Source organism: Lithobates pipiens, unplaced genomic scaffold (assembly GCF_037356315.1).
Source record: "Lithobates pipiens isolate NorthernLeopardFrog02 unplaced genomic scaffold, aLitPip1_a1.2 Scaffold_16, whole genome shotgun sequence".
NCBI lineage: Eukaryota > Metazoa > Chordata > Amphibia > Anura > Ranidae > Lithobates > Lithobates pipiens.
This window is the reverse complement of record NW_027507748.1, coordinates 260,917,746-260,933,489: the sequence shown is the minus strand read 5'-3', so window position 1 is coordinate 260,933,489 and position 15,744 is coordinate 260,917,746. Positions and strand designations below refer to the sequence as shown.

Sequence of the window (15,744 nt, the reverse complement as noted above, 5' to 3'; positions counted from 1 at the left end):
GGTGCAACTGCTTCTCACACTTAAGTCCCTGTATACGTGACTAAAGATGCATTTTTCTCTGCTCCACAGGGCTTGGATAGATTAGCGGCTTTAATCGCATCCTCCATTAAAGGGGATAAGAAGCATGCTAGATCCCTCTCTCCCACTCCAAACCCCTTAAGAGGGGAACAGTGGGGACAGGATGAGGTATTGCCCTCAAACAATCGGGAAAAACAAACCGATTACTCCTCTGCAGAGGAAACAGTTGAAGTTTCAGCTTCACAATCTGAGGTACAAATCCTTACGGACATGGTTCGCTCCACTTTCATGCTACCCCTAACGGAGTCAACTGAAAGTCTGGTTTCTTCTTTGGGTTCCTTGAAACCTTCACAACCAGTGCATGTGGTTTCAGTCCACACATTATTAGAGAAGCTTATTTATACCAAATGGGATCATCCAGATAAGCATTTTCTCCTTCCAAAGAGATTCTTATTTCTCTATCCTATGGAGGAAAAATTCACCAACAAATGGAAAGTTCCAGCAGTAGATGCTGCGATTTCCAGTGTGGATAAAAGTTTAACTTGTCCAGTGGACAATGCACAAATGCTGAAGGATCCACCAGATAAAAAGTCGGAATTCCTGTTAAAATCCTCTTTCTTTAGCAGGTACTGTTGCTCAGCCTGCAATTGTAGCTATAGGCATCTGTCAGTCCTTAAAAGACCAGTTCACAGAGGCCCTTAACCAGCTCCCTGCACAACAGGCCAGTGAGTTGGCCGAGTTACCAAAAGCATTATGTTTTGCCATAGATGCTATAAAGGATTCTATTCACCAGGCGTCTCGCCTTGCATTTGTGCTAGTACACATGCGTAGGACCCTTTGGCTAAAGGGTTCATCTTTTTTTGAGTTAAATAAGACAACAGTAAAGTTAGCCCGATTTTTTTTTTTTTTATATTGTGAAAGATATGCTGAATAAATTGATACCCAACATGTCACGCTTCCAAATTATTATTATTATTATTATTATTCAGGATTTATATAGCGCCAGCAATTTACGCAACGCTTTGCAATATAAAAATGAGACAATACAGTTACAATACAATAAAATACAAGAGGATTAAGAGGGCCCTGCTCAGAAGAGCTTACAATCTAATAGGGTGGGGCAGGTGGTACAAAGGGTTATAACTGTCGGGAATGAGCTGATGGAAGTGGTAGGAGATTAGTTTGAGACGTGATAGGCTTCCCTGAATAGATGAGTTTTCAGGGATCGCCTGAAGGTAGCAAGAGTAGGGGATAGCCGGACCAGTGGAGGTAGCGAGTTCCAGAGGATTGGAGAGGCTCTGGAGAAATCCTGGAGACGAGTGTGGGAGGAGGAGACGAGAGAGCTTGAGAGTAGGAGGTTTTGAGAAGAACGGAGGGGACGATTTGGGTGATATTTGGAGACGAGATTGGTGATGTAGCTCGGGGCGGAGTTGTGAATGGCTTTGTATGTGGTGGTTAGTATTTTGAATTTAATTCGCTGGGTGATTGGGAGCCAGTGTAGGGATTGGAGGAGAGGGTTGGCAGACACTGAGCGGTTGGTAAGGTGGATAAGCCTGGCAGCAGCATTCATGATAGACTGAAGAGGAGATAGCCTATGGAGAGGCAGCCCAATGAGAAGGGAGTTGCAATAGTCAAGGCGAGATATAACAAGGGAGTAAATGAGGAGCTTGGTAGTTTCATTTTTTAAAAAGGGGCGAATTTTAGAGATGTTATGGAGGTGAAATCTACAAACTTTTGACAACGATTGGACTTGGGGCTGAAATGACAAGTCAGAGTCTAGGGTTACACCTAGTACCCTGGCGTGAGGGGAGGGTCTGATGGTTGCATTGTTGATTTTAATGGAAAAGTCATGGAGGGGGGCATGTGCAGGGGGGAATATTAATAGCTCAGTTTTAGAAAGGTTTAGTTTAAGGAAGTGGTGTGACATCCATGCTGATATGTCATTTAGCAGGTTAGTAATGCGAGAGGAGACTGAAGGAGTGAGGTGAGGAGTAGCACCTGCTCGTGGAATGGCAACAAACGTTTACCCTTAATCTCCATAGGCGACATTTAAAAAATTATATCAGTTGCTTGTTTTGGATTACAGAGGAGGTCTAGAGCTAGAATTATTGCTCTCGCTCTACCGATCGCGCAATACCTCACATTTGTGGTTTGAACACTGTTTTCATATGCGGGCGCTACTCCCGTATCCGTTCGCTTTTGCGCACAAGCTCAGCGGGATGGAGCGTGTTTAAAAAAAAAATTCCTTTTTACTTTTTATTTTTACACTGTTTTAAAAAAAGTGTCACTTTTATTCCTATTACAATAAATGTAAACATCCCTTGTAATAGAAAAGAAAAGCATGACAGAATCTCTTAAATATGAGATCTGGGGCCAAAAAGACCTCAGATCTTCTATTTACACTAAAATGCAATTAAAAAAAAAATAGTCAGTTTTTAAGAGCTTTGGGCGGAAGTGATGTTTTGATGTCACTTCCGACCTGCAGTGTCATGGAGACGGGTGGGGACCATCTTCCCCTCACTCATCTCCATGTCAGCCCAGGGGACAGAAGCAATTGCTGATGACTCTGGTAAGCGGTGGAGGGCACCGGATCACGGTGGGAGGGGGTCCCTCTTCCACCACTGATAAGTGTTCTTGCCGCAGAGACCACTTTTATCTTGTAGCTGGCTGAACACGGGGATACTGGGGTTATGGCAGCTAGCTGCTGCCATAACAATATCTGTCCCCAAAGTAGGGACGTACATCGGCGGTCAGCAAGTGGTTAAAGGACACCCGGTATTAATGAGGAGGTGGAGAGTCGGCTCCTTGCACAGATAGAAAGGGCTGGGACAGTGATAAAAATGGGTGATTTTAACTACCCGGAAATTGACTGGAGTAATGGTACTGCAGGAACAGTAAAAGTTAAAATTATAAACCTACAGTATTACTAGACAATTTTATGGTACAGTTCATAGAGGCCCAGACTAGGCATGATGCTGTGCTGGATTTGGTAATCTCAAACCACGCAGAGCTTATTAAAGAGGAAGTAAACCCTGATGGGTTTACTTCCTCTTTTTTTCCCTGCAAAGGTAAAGCATAATGGACTACTATGCATCGCATAGTAGCTCATTATGTGTCACTTACCTGACACAGGAGCCAGCGAAGTCGCCGCTGTCACCTGTAGTCCGCCGCATCCATCTTGGTTGTGGCGTCTCTCGCAGCTCCGACGAATGACAGCGGAGAAGCCGCGATGACGTCACTCCCGCGCATGCGCACGGGAGTCGCGTCTCGGAGCTCCGACGCTGCCATTCGGCGGAGCCGCGATGACGTCACTCCCGCGCATGCGCACGGGAGTCGACAAATTAGGCAAATCCATTCTTGGACTTGCCGCATTTAGTGCGCCTGCGCGCCGCTGTCTACGGCGCATGCGCCGTAGACAGCGGTGCCCATTTTCGGGCAAATATCTCCTAAACCATATAGGTTTAGGAGATATTACTTGGACCTACAGGTAAGCCTTAATCTAGGCTTACCTGTAGGTCAAAGTTGTTTGGAAGGGTTTACTTCCATTTTAACTTTTCATATAAAAACATCATGGGTCAATTGGCTTCAATGTAAGTCACACATATGGGAAACATAAGGGGAATACAAAGATACTACATTTCAAAAGAGCCAAATTCCCTAAACTACGAACCTTGCTAGAAGGCATAAATTGGGATAAAATCTTAGGAACAAAGAACACAGAGGAGAGATGGGTTTACTTTAAGAGCATATTAAATAAGGGCATTAGCCAATGTATCATTGGGTAATAAATTTAAAAAAGCAAACAAAAGTTCTGGATGGCTTAACTTCAATGTAAAAATGCATATAAAAGCAAAGCATTCAGACTTTATAAAGAATGCAACAAGAAATGTAAGGGTGTAATAAGGATGGCTAAGATAGAACATGAAAGACGCAGCGGAGGAGAGCAAAAAAATCCCAAGAAATTTCTTTATGTAAACAGTAAAAAAGGGAGGACAGACCATATTGGGCCCCATAAGTAACTGAAATAAATATAATAATTAAAGGATCAGGAAGGACATCTGGTTACAATGGATGGGGAGATGGCGAACCTATTGAATTTATTTTTCTCCTCAGTCTTCACGACGGAATGGGGGGGGGGGGGGCTTCAGTAAGCAAAACTGCAGTGTTTATCCTCATGACACATCACAGGAAGCACCTCCATGGTTAACAGAGGACAGAATTAGTTTAGACTTGGGAAACATAACATTAATAAATCACTGGGACCAGATGGCTTGCACCCGAGAGTACTTGGGGAACTCAGTCAAGTGATTGTCAGACCATTGTTCCTAATTTTTACTGACAATTTTTTCCGACGAGAATTGTGTGATGACAGGCTGCTGGCGAAAAAATCTGACCGTTTGTGCGCTCCATCGGACAATTGTTGTCGGATTTTCTGTGGACAAATGTTGGATGGCAGGCTTTAACCTCCCTGGCGGTATCCCCGAGCGTGACTTGGGTTTGTTTTGTTTTTTTCTTGTATAATCGGTAACCCCGAGTCACGCTCGGGGTAACATTGCAGAGCGGCGAGCGGAGATCTTACCTTCTCCTGGCGCTCCAGCGATGTTCTACGCTGTCCTCCGCTGTCCTCCCCTGTGACCGCCGACACGATCGCCGGCGAGATCACGGCATCCTGACTTCCTGCTTCCGTTCCCTGCAAGGTGAGGTGATACACTGTAATCTGAAAGGATTACACTGTATCATCTCTATCTGATAACTATACAGTGCCCTTTGCCTCCAATAAAATAAAATCTAACATGGCATCAAAAAAGCACCACTTCGCTACAAAATCGCCATTGGACCAGCTTAGTGACAGCGGTAGCGACACGGAGTTGCTCGCAGAAATTAGCGATAGCGAGTCGTGGGGAGATTTGTCGTCTGACACGGATCTGACAAGTGACAGCGGTGATGATCCTGCACCTGACCTCAGAGATGTGCGCAATTGGTACCCTATCGACTGTGATACAGACCAGGTAGCGCCGCCAAGATTCCCCTTCACTGGATCACCTGGGATGAAGGTAGATGTCGAACGTGACAATCCTCTGGCATACCTGCAATTATTCCTCACTGAGGATGTAATTGAAAAAATTGTCACGGAGACAAACCGCTACCAGGTACAGCAATCCGCTACGCTGCATGCCAGGTTTTCCCGAAACAGAAAGTGGGAACCAGTGACCAAAGAGGACATGTGGCAGTTCCTGGGACTCATTATTCTTCAGGGGGTGGTGGGGAAACCGCTCCAGAAATGGTACTGGACCACCAATAAATTACTGGCCACTCCGTTTTTGGCGCCGTGTTGTCCGAATACCGTTTTTCCCTCATCATGAAATATTTCCACTTCACAAACAATGAGGAGTTTGGGTGCAGGATGCGTGGCCTCATCAAACTAAAAAAAAAATCTGGGAGGTATGGCAAATTGTGACCAATTTCCAGCGGACCTACGTGCCAGAAAGGGACGTCTGTGTGGATGAAAGCTTGATGTCCTACAAGGGACGCCTGAGCTGGATACAATTTATTGCGTCCAAAAGAGCGAGATTTGGCATAAAGTCCTACATGCTCTGCGAATCATCCACCGGGTACATCTGGAATTCGGTCATTTACACCGTTAAAGGCACGAAGTTCAACCCCAGGTACAGCGGCTATGGGATGGCCACATCATCAGTCCTCGCACTGCTGGAGCCATTGCTGAACCAGGGATATTGTGTGACCATGGACAACTTCTATACGTCTCCGGAACTTTTTGAGGTTTTGCTAAAAAACAAGACCGATGCGTATGGTACTGTTAGGCCTAATCGACGTGACATGCCATCTCTGTTCTCCAGGAAAAAGCTAAAAACCGAAGAAATGGTTGCCTGGCAGAAGGGTAAGATGATGGCAATGCGATGGCAAGACAAGAAGGACGTGTGTCTCATGAGCACGGTGCACAATACCTCCACTGCCATGGTCCACACCAAACGTGGGAAAGATGTGCTGAAGACGCAAGTCGTGATAGACTATAATTGCACTATGGGAGGTGTCGACAGAGCCGATCAGGCAATGACATTTTATCCGGCTATGCGCAAGCAGCAAAAAAAAAAATTATAAAAAGATTTTCCGGCATCTTCTGGAGCAATGCCTTTGGAATGCATATGTCCTATACAGAGCACAGAGTCACAAGCCTCTTATTCATGCCGATTTTACCTGGAAGGTGGCTGAGCAGATTTTCATCAAACACCAGACACCATCAGGATCTGCGATCAGACCTGGAAGACATGCTGTTGACGTTGTCAACCCAGAACGCCTAACAGGTCGTCACTTTGTGGACTATATACCACCAACCGCAAAAAAAGGCAGCACCTACCAGAATGTGTGTGGTTTGCTGCTCAGAGAGATAGCAGTGGAAAAAAAGTCCGAAAAGAAAGCTGGTTCTATTGTCCGGATTGTGATGTTGGACTGTACCTTCCTTCAAAATTTATCACACTCCGGATGTTTATTGAATTTTCTTTGTTTGACAAATTTCATTATTTCACATTACATTATTGAATAAAATTATATTATTTATCAGATTATAATTCATGATTTTGTGTTTCAAACTTTATCACATCTGGGATGTCTACTAGAGTCTTGTTTGGTCAGGTTTTAGTAAGTAATTACTAAGAATTGCAGGCCTATGATGCATAACACCAAATTTCCATGCAAAAGAATTGTACCGCTTTTGGTATAAAATTCCTGACCGAATCATACCGCCAGGGAGGTTAAAATTTTCCACGGACAATGGCCAGTTGTCGGATATTCCAAACATGTGTACAAAAGTCCAAATTACAAACACGCATGCTCGGAAGCAAGGACAAGCCAGAAGTGGTCAGTCTTGTAAACTAGAACTCGTAATGGAGAATTAACATTCGCAATGACACGGCAAATTATGAAATCTCAAAATGCAGTGCACATGCTCTTTCTTTAATGGGATGATAATGAAGCTGCTTTACTGGTGATACTGAGGGAGTTCTGCCAAATGTATTTTAAAAGGCTTTTATTTTCCAGCTCAGTGGATTGATATATATATATATATATATATATATATATATATATATATATATATATATATATATATATATATATGTGTGTGTGTGTATATAATCTCTTTATCAGCCATTGGGTTGTTATGCCACCTTTAGGAGAAGACTAGGCATAAAATGTTATGAAAAACACAGAACTACCCCTCATGGTATTTCAGTGTTTGGCAGCCATCTTGGGTGAGGGCAAGGAGCAGCATGCTCTCCTGTAGCTTGGTGGCCATTTTCCCTGTGGTTTTGTCCTTTATACTGGATGCCCCGCGGTCATTTTCTTGAAGCCTGAGCATGTTTTTTGGTCAGTCTCTAGGAGCAGCGTGCTTTCCTGTAGTGCAGTGGTCATTTTCCCTGTGCTTTATGTCCTTATACTGGACGCTCGGCGGACATTTTCTTTGAGCCTGAACACACTGTAGATCGGTTTCAGTGCCATATGCAGCAGCTCTGGATGACACAGTGTGATCTCCTATGCACCTGGGAGCTGACAAGGAACACAGGCACTACTAGCTGAACAGTGCAGAACCAGTCAGGGTGGTGAGTCCTGCGGGAAAGAGCCCCTCAGCCAGCAGCAGTTAGGAGGGTGGGACCATCACTGTCCTAAGTCCTCATCAGGTGGCAGACATGGAAGGGTCAGCATGGCTTCAGAAACGGGTGTTTCTTCCCCCGAAATCCAGGCAATTGCAACCGGTTTGCCTGCAGAATGTATAGTGCCCCTGGACGCTTTGTCGGAGGTCCTCTGTTCGTTCGTTCGTTGCCAAGATTGAGGCGGTGCATGGGCGCAAAGGTGCTAAAAAGTGCCCCCCCCCCCCCGTCATCTGGGGAGAGCTCTGATGCAGACTCGGGCCCTGCTGAGGCTGGTGACCCCTGCTCTGTCGTTTCAGATGATGCTGACCAGGACCGCTCGGACAGTGAGGACGAGTCCCCGTCCGGGTCCGTGCGCGACAAAACGCTTGTTGGAGCACTTATCACAGCTTTGCATGGTACCCTGAAGATTCAGGAGCCAGCAGATCCCTCAGCAGACTCTCAGAGCCGTGGTAAATCTGCTGATGAACCGCAAGTTCAGTACCATATGCCCAGTTCCACACCTGGAGAAGGAGATTTTGACAAAATGGGACAAATCTCTGTGGTCTCTGGATCGACAGATTCAGGTGAGCCAGTTAATCAGGGACTCCTTGATCTGGTGGCTGAGGTCCCTGGTACTTCAGTCCAGGAAGTCGTTCCTTCCTCTGAAATGGACGGTGATCACAACGGACGCCAGCCTATCCGGCTGGGGTGGAGTAATGGGGGTTCAGTCGACCCAGGGCCTCTGGTCGGTGAAGGAATCCAAGTTGCCGATCAATCTGCTCGAACTGAGAGCAATCAGGCTATGCCTCTCCACATGATCGATAAGACTTTGAGGGCATCCGATCAGGATCCAGTCAGACAACGCCATGGCTGTGGCATACGTCACCAAGGAGGAACAAGAAGCTCGGCCGCCGCACGGGAGGTCGCTCACATACTTCGGTGGGCAATTTACATCCGGGAGTGGAGAACTGGCAGGCAGACTATCTAAGTCGCCAGATGCTGGACCCAGGAGAATGGGTGTTGTATCCGGAGGTGTTCAGGCTACTGTGCCTGTGGTGGGGCACACCAGACGTGGATCTTCTGGCCTCCCTTCTCAATTGGAAGGTGCCCAGGACAAGAGATCCGTGGGCAGATGCATCAGACGCGGTGGTTGTTCCGTGGGATCAGTACCAGCTGATCTATGTCTTTTTGGCTCTGCTGAAGCTGTTACCATGTCTGCTCCGCAGAATGGAGGCTGAGGGAATTCCAGTAATTATGACTGTCACAGATTGGCCCCAGCATCCTTGGTACGCAGACCTGGTGCACCTGATGGCAGACGCCCCCTGGCGACTGCTGTTACAAGAAGACCTTCTGTCTCAAGGTCCGATTCTCCATCCTGCTTTACCATCACTGGTTTTAACGGCATGGTTATTGAGAGCCAGGTGTTGAGGAACTCGGTGATCCCAACTATGCTGAGAGCACGGAAATCTTCTCAGAAGATATATCATCATACCTGGAAGGCCTACATCTCCATGTGTGAGGGGAAAGGATGGCATCAGCGCTTTTTCTATATCCAGGATCCTGCTGTTTCTTCAGCAAGGAGTAGATCAGAAATTGGCTTTGAGCACCATTAAAGGACAAATTTCAGCTTTGGCTGTCTTTTCAGCGACCCCTGGCGGCTCACTCTCTAGTGAGCACTTTTGTCCAAGGGGTCCGTCATGTAGTTCCTCCGGTGCGTCCACCGTTATCCCCGTGGGATCTAAATTTGGTGTTGTCGGCTCTGCAAAAACCGCCATTTGAAAATATCAGAGAGATCCCTCTGTTGACTCTTTTCAAGAAAGTGGTCTTTCTAGGGGCCATCACATCGGCCAGGAAGGTTTTGGAACTGGAGGGCTTGTCCTGCAATCCCCCTATCTGGTTATCCACAAGGATAAGGTGGTGTTGCGTCCACAACCTTCTTTTCTGCCGAAGGTGGTCTCTGTTTCACATCAATGAAGACATTGTATTATCTCTGTGTCCTAAGCCGACACATCCTAAGGAGGTGGCCCTCCATTCTCTGGACGTGGTTCGGGCTCTGAGGGTGTATTTGTCTGCCACAGCTCCCTTCCGGAAGTCAGACTCTTTGTTTCGGTGGCTGGTCCAAAGAAAGGCATGGCGGTCTCGTCGGCCACCATTTCCAGGTGGATTAGACAGATTGTAGTACAAGCTTACCCCTGAAGGGGCAGGTGCCCCCCTTTCTTGGCACGGCCCACTCCACAAGGGCAATCAGAACGTCTTGGGCCTTCCGACATCGAGCGCCTGTCGCTCAAGTGTGTAAAGTGGCGACCTGGTCGTCTGTTCACACCTTCATAAGGTAGATGTCAGTGCATCGGCTGATGCCTGTTTTGGCCGCATAGTTTTGCAGCTGGCTGTATAGTTGCATATACAATTTTTCCTTTTTTCTGTTTTTTTGGGGTAAAAACGCAGTACTTTTAAGTTAATGCACTGTTGCATTTGTTACTGCAGTTTTGGTGCAGTTTGGAGGTAGCGTCTCTCTGTTGAGGAGCACCCTCTGTGGTGTTTTTTCCCACACACTGTCGTTTTTGTGGTTCATACTAGTTCCCACTTGCCATGGTGGATGAAGTTTTTATGCTGTTTTCCCACCACTCATTTTGGTACTGCTTGGGGACGTCCCAATGGCTAAGAGAGGCGCTGCGTCAGTCGGTGAATATAAGAGAAAATAGGATTTTTTGTACTCCGTAAATTCCTTTTCTCTGTAATTCACCGACCGACGCAGCACCCGCCCCTCCTATTTTTCTTTACGTTATACTGCTTGTTGACGTACGAGGCTGCATGGCAGGCTGGGGGGTTGTTACCTAAGGGACCACCCCTTGGACAGAAATATATTATCCCAGATAGTCATGAATAATAGCCTGCATTGTGTCCAGTGATGTCCTCCAAAAAAGGATTTTTTGCGGGTAAGAAAAACCAAAATGTTTTTTTTTTTTTTTTTTTTTATCTTTCCTATTGTTTTCTGTCCTGACGGCAACAAAAACCTACCAAACAGTTCAGTATTTGCCTTTAATCCAAAGAGCTCGGTTTTTGTCCTCTCTAATTATCTGTATACTGTTGTGTGCTGTCCTGAAGATTAACCACTTGACCACTGGGCACTTAAACACCCTTAATAACCAGACCAATTTTCAGCTTTCGGTGCTCTCACATTTTGACTGACAATTACTCAGTCATGCAACACTGGACCTATATGAAATTTTTGTCCTTTTTTTTTTTTCACACAAATGGAGCTTTCTTTTGGTGGTATTTAATCACCGCTCGTTTTATTTTTTGTGCTATAAAAGAAAAAAAATACAGAAAATTCTGTAAAAAAATGAATTTTTCTTTTTCTGTTATAAAATTTAGCAGATTAATAATTTTTTCTTCATAAATTTTGGCCAAAATGTATACTACTACATATCTTTGGTAAAAATAAGTACAAATTGGTGGATATTATTTGGTCTTTGTGAAAGTTATAGAGTCCAAAAGCTATGGTGCCAATATCTGAAAATTGATCACACCTGAAGTACTGACGGCCTATTTCAATTCTTGAGACCCTAACATGCCAGAAAAGTACAAATACCCCCAAATGACCCCTTTTTGGAAAGAAGCCATTCCAAGGTATTTAGTAAGAGGCATGATGAGTTTTTTGAAGTTGTCATTTTTTCCCACAATTCTTTGCAAATCAAGATTTTTTTTTTTTTTTTTTTACTTTTTTTTTCACAAAATTGTCATATCAGTTTATTTCTCACACACAGCATATGCATACCACAAATTACACCCCAAAACACATTCTGTTATTACTCCCGATTACGGCGATACCACATGTGTGAGACTTTTACACAGCGTGGCCACATACAGAGGCCCAACATGCAGGGAGCGCCATCAGGCGTTCTGGAGCACCCAGGACAATTCTGACATTTCTCTCCTACATGTAAAAATCATCATTTATTTGCTAGAAAATTACATAGAATCCCAAAACATTATATATGTTTTTTTTAGCAAAAACTCTGGAGAATACTTTTTATCTCGCACGGTATTTGCGCAGAAATTTTTCGAATGCTTTTTTTTGGAAAAAAAACAGTTTTGTGCTTAAAAAAAAAAAACACAGTAAAGTTAGCCCAATTTTTGCATAATGTGAAAGATGAAGTTACGCTGGTTAAATAGATACCTAACATGTCACTCTTCAAAATTGCACACGCTCGTGGAATGGCGCCAAACGTCGCTACTTAAAAATCCCCATAGGCTACGATTTAATTATTTTTTTTACTGGTTATATGTTTTGAGTTATAGAGGAGGTCTAGGGCTAGAATTTTTTTGCTCTCGCTCTAACGTTCGCAGCGATACCTCACATGTGTGGTTTGAACACCGTTTTCATATGTGGGTGGGACTTACGTATGCGTTCGCTTCTGCATGCGAGCACATGGGGACGGGGCGCTTTAAAAAAAAAAATAATTTTATTGTTCATTTTACTTTATTTATTTTAGTTTGACTTTTTTTTTCCCCAAAAATAAATTTTTTGATCACTTTTATTCCTATTACAAGGAATGTAAACATCCCTTGTAATAGGAATATGGCATGACAAGTCCTCTTTACAGTGAGATATGGGTCAATAAGACCTCACATCTTACCTCTAAGCTGGGAAGCCTGAAAAAAAAAAAAGATTCTGGCTTTGATCGTATTGGCAAGTCGGTAGAAGCACCAGAGGGCGGCGGGGGGGGGGGGGGGGGGGGTGATGTCTATGGCTGAGTATGGCTGGGTATCTCCGGGTATGGCTGGGTATCTCCGGGTATGGCTGGGTATCTCCGGGTATGGCTGGGTATCTCCGGGTATCTCCGGGTATGGCTGGGTATCTCCGGGTATGGCTGGGTATCTCCGGGTATGGCTGGGTATCTTCGGGTATGGCTGGGTATCTTCGGGTATGGCTGGGTATCTTCGGGTATGGCTGGGTATCTTCGGGTATGGCTGGGCATCTTCGGGTATGGCTGGGCATCTTCGGGTATGGCTGGGCATCTTCGGGTATGGCTGGGCATCTTCGGGTATGGCTGGGCATCTTCAAGTATGGCTGGGTATCTCCAAAGAATGGCGTTGCAGAGCATTGCAGGGTATTGGCGGGTGTTGCAGAGTAATGGCAGGGAATTGAGGGGTTAAATTTCGGTGAGCAGCGATGTGGGCACTGCAGATGCAGCCCACAGCGCTGCTGACACTGATCTCTTCCCCCTCCGCTGTACCGATCGGTACAGAGAGGGGGAGGGAGGAACCGGCGTCATAACATGACGCCGGTTTGTTTACAAGTGATCACTCCGTCATTTGATGGAGCGATCACGTGGTAAACGGCCGCGATGAGCGGCCGTTTACCATGATCCGTGATGCACCGGGTCCTGTGGACCCGGCGGTCACGGATGCTCTCGAGTGCGCGCCCCAGGGGGCGGCGAGAGCGGAATTCTGGGAGGACGTCATATGACGGCCTCCCAGAGTTAAACAACACCGTCATTCGGCTATGGGCCGGTTGTTAAGTGGTTAATCAATCAAACCAGAAACACATTTTCCAGGAATCTCCCAGAACAGCAATGACATCCTTCGCTTATCCTTTTACCGTTTTGAGCTGTGTATGCATTGAGGGTAAGAAGAAAGAGCAAAAATCTCCTGCGCTCTAGAGTGGGCCCAGAGAACAAAACGGCCTACTGCATTATGCTTAATTCTCTTTAACCATATCAACACTGGGCACTTTCACCCCCTTCCTTCCCAGACCAATATTCAGCTTTCAGTGCTCTCGCACTTTCAATGACAATTGCGCGGTCATGCAATGCTGTACCCAAATATTTATCATTTTGTTCACACAAATAGAGCTTTCTTTTGGTGGTATTTTTTCACGACTCTATTTTTTGCGATAGAATCGATAAAAGAGCGGAAATTTGGAAAAAAAAACGATATTCTTTCTATTTTAAAAGAAATACAATAAAATCTAATTTGTGTCATAAATGTAAGCCAAAATGTAATCTGCTCCATGTTTTTGGTAAAAAATAAATAAATAAAAATATCCCGTTAAGTGTATAATTGGTTCGTGTGATCACTGACAGATGTACGCAACTGGTCATGTACAGATGTGCGCAGGTAATCGCAGACATATGTGTGCAGATAATAATTGGGACATGTGATTTTACTGTTACATATGTGGGGGACAGGTGTTTTGGGGACGTGTGTTAACTCTGCATGTTTACACTCTGGGGACACTAGACTGGTGATCAGTGAGTGAAAAGCTGTAAAAAACTGCTTATACTCACTGATCACAAGCCAGCTGCAGCGATCCGCTCTCCTCACTGACAACTTCTGTGAGGAGAGCCAATTGCCTAGCAATTGGCTCTGTATTTACATCACATGACTGCTGTGATTAGACATGCCCATCATGTGATTAGGAGGGCCAATCACAGAGTCCTCCTGCCGATCGGAGATGCGCCGTGTCCGGGTGACACAAGCGCATCATGATCAAGCCGCTGCACGGGCACGCGCGTGCGATCCCCCTCCTTCTGAGGGACATCCACTCAGGAGAGAGCACCCACCCGGCCCTTTATGTACAGTGGCTCAGTGGGAAGTCGTTAATATATAAAAAGTGGCAAGTATTATACGCACAAACTGGCAGATACATCAGAGCTTGAACTATAAAAACAGCAAGTTGAAGTCCACGATATATCATGATGTATTGTGGACTTCAAGTTGCTGTTTTTATGACAAGCTCTGATGTATATGCCAGTTTGTGAGTATAAAGCCCCATACACACTATCCAATTTTCTGCTGAGTTTTTCTTTCAGATTTACCAAAACCATATAATATGAGGTCAAACCTTAGGAGTTTACATTTGTATGCAATCAGACAGGTCCTTGCACTACATGGTTTTGGTAAATCTGAAGACAAAAAGCAGCAGAAAATCTGATAGTGTGTATGGGGCTTAATACTTACCACATTTTATTTTATTAAGGATAATTGTTGAGGATATTGTAATAGGCCAGTGCACCCTGCGTTTTGTTTTATGGTTTAACCACTTGGGTACCGCGCTATTGCCGAATGACGGCATTAGCGCGGACCTAGATTTCCGGGACTACGTCTATTGACGTCGTCCCGGTTACGAGCGGCCTGCGCGCCCCCTGAGGGGCGCGCGCGGCGCGCTCTGTGATCGGCGAGTCCGTGAGACTCGCCTGATCACCGATCCGTGTAAGGGGTCGATCCCGACCCCTTATCACGTGATCAGCTGTCAGCCAATGACAGCTGATCATGTGATAGAACGGAGCCGGTAATCGGCTATTATTCCTCCTCGCGCTGACAGCGCGAGGAGAAAAAAAAAAAGCCGATCACCGGCGGCCGTGATCGGGACATCAGTCCCGATCACGGCCAGCAATGAAAGTCACCACATGCCACCTGCCAGTGCCCACCTGCCTCCCGCAGTGCCATCCTGAAGTTTAACAAAGTAAAAGTAAGTGCCCCCCGTCTGTGCCCATAATGCCCACAGTGCCACCCCACAGTGCCACCCACAGTGCCACCCACAGTGCCACCCAATCTGCCTCAAAGGTGCTGCACCCCAGTGCCGCCCATCAGTGCCCAGCAGTGCCGCCCATCAGTGCCCAGCAGTGCCGCCCATCAGTGCCCAGCAGTGCCACCTATCAGAGCCACCTATCAGTGCCACCTATCAGTGCCCATCAGTCCCATCTACCTGTGGTACCTATCAGTGCCCATCCGTGCCACTTATCCGTGCCACCCATCCGTGCCATCTTATCTGTGCCCATCTTTGCCCATCAGTGCCGCCTTATCTGTGCCCATCGGTGCCGCCTTATCTGTGCCTATTAGTGCCGCCTTAACTATGCCTATCAGTGCCCACCAGTGCAGCCTATCAGTGCCCACCAATGCAGCCTATCAGTGCCCACCAATGCAGCCCATCAGTGCCCACCAATGCAGCCTATCAGTGCCGCCTTATCAGCGCACTTCAATGAAGGAGAAAAATGACCCGTTTGCAAAATTTTATAACAAACTATTAAAACATGATTTTTTTTTTTTTTTTTTTTGCATCTTTTTTTGTTTG

General features: G+C 45.8%; 1 protein-coding gene across 3 annotated transcripts in view; it reads left to right on the top strand.

Moving 5' to 3' along the window:
• The window catches only part of CYB561D1 (cytochrome b561 family member D1), a 90,950-nt gene that overhangs the window by 67,441 nt on the left and 7,765 nt on the right, over positions 1 to 15,744 (top strand). The window lies entirely within an intron of this gene.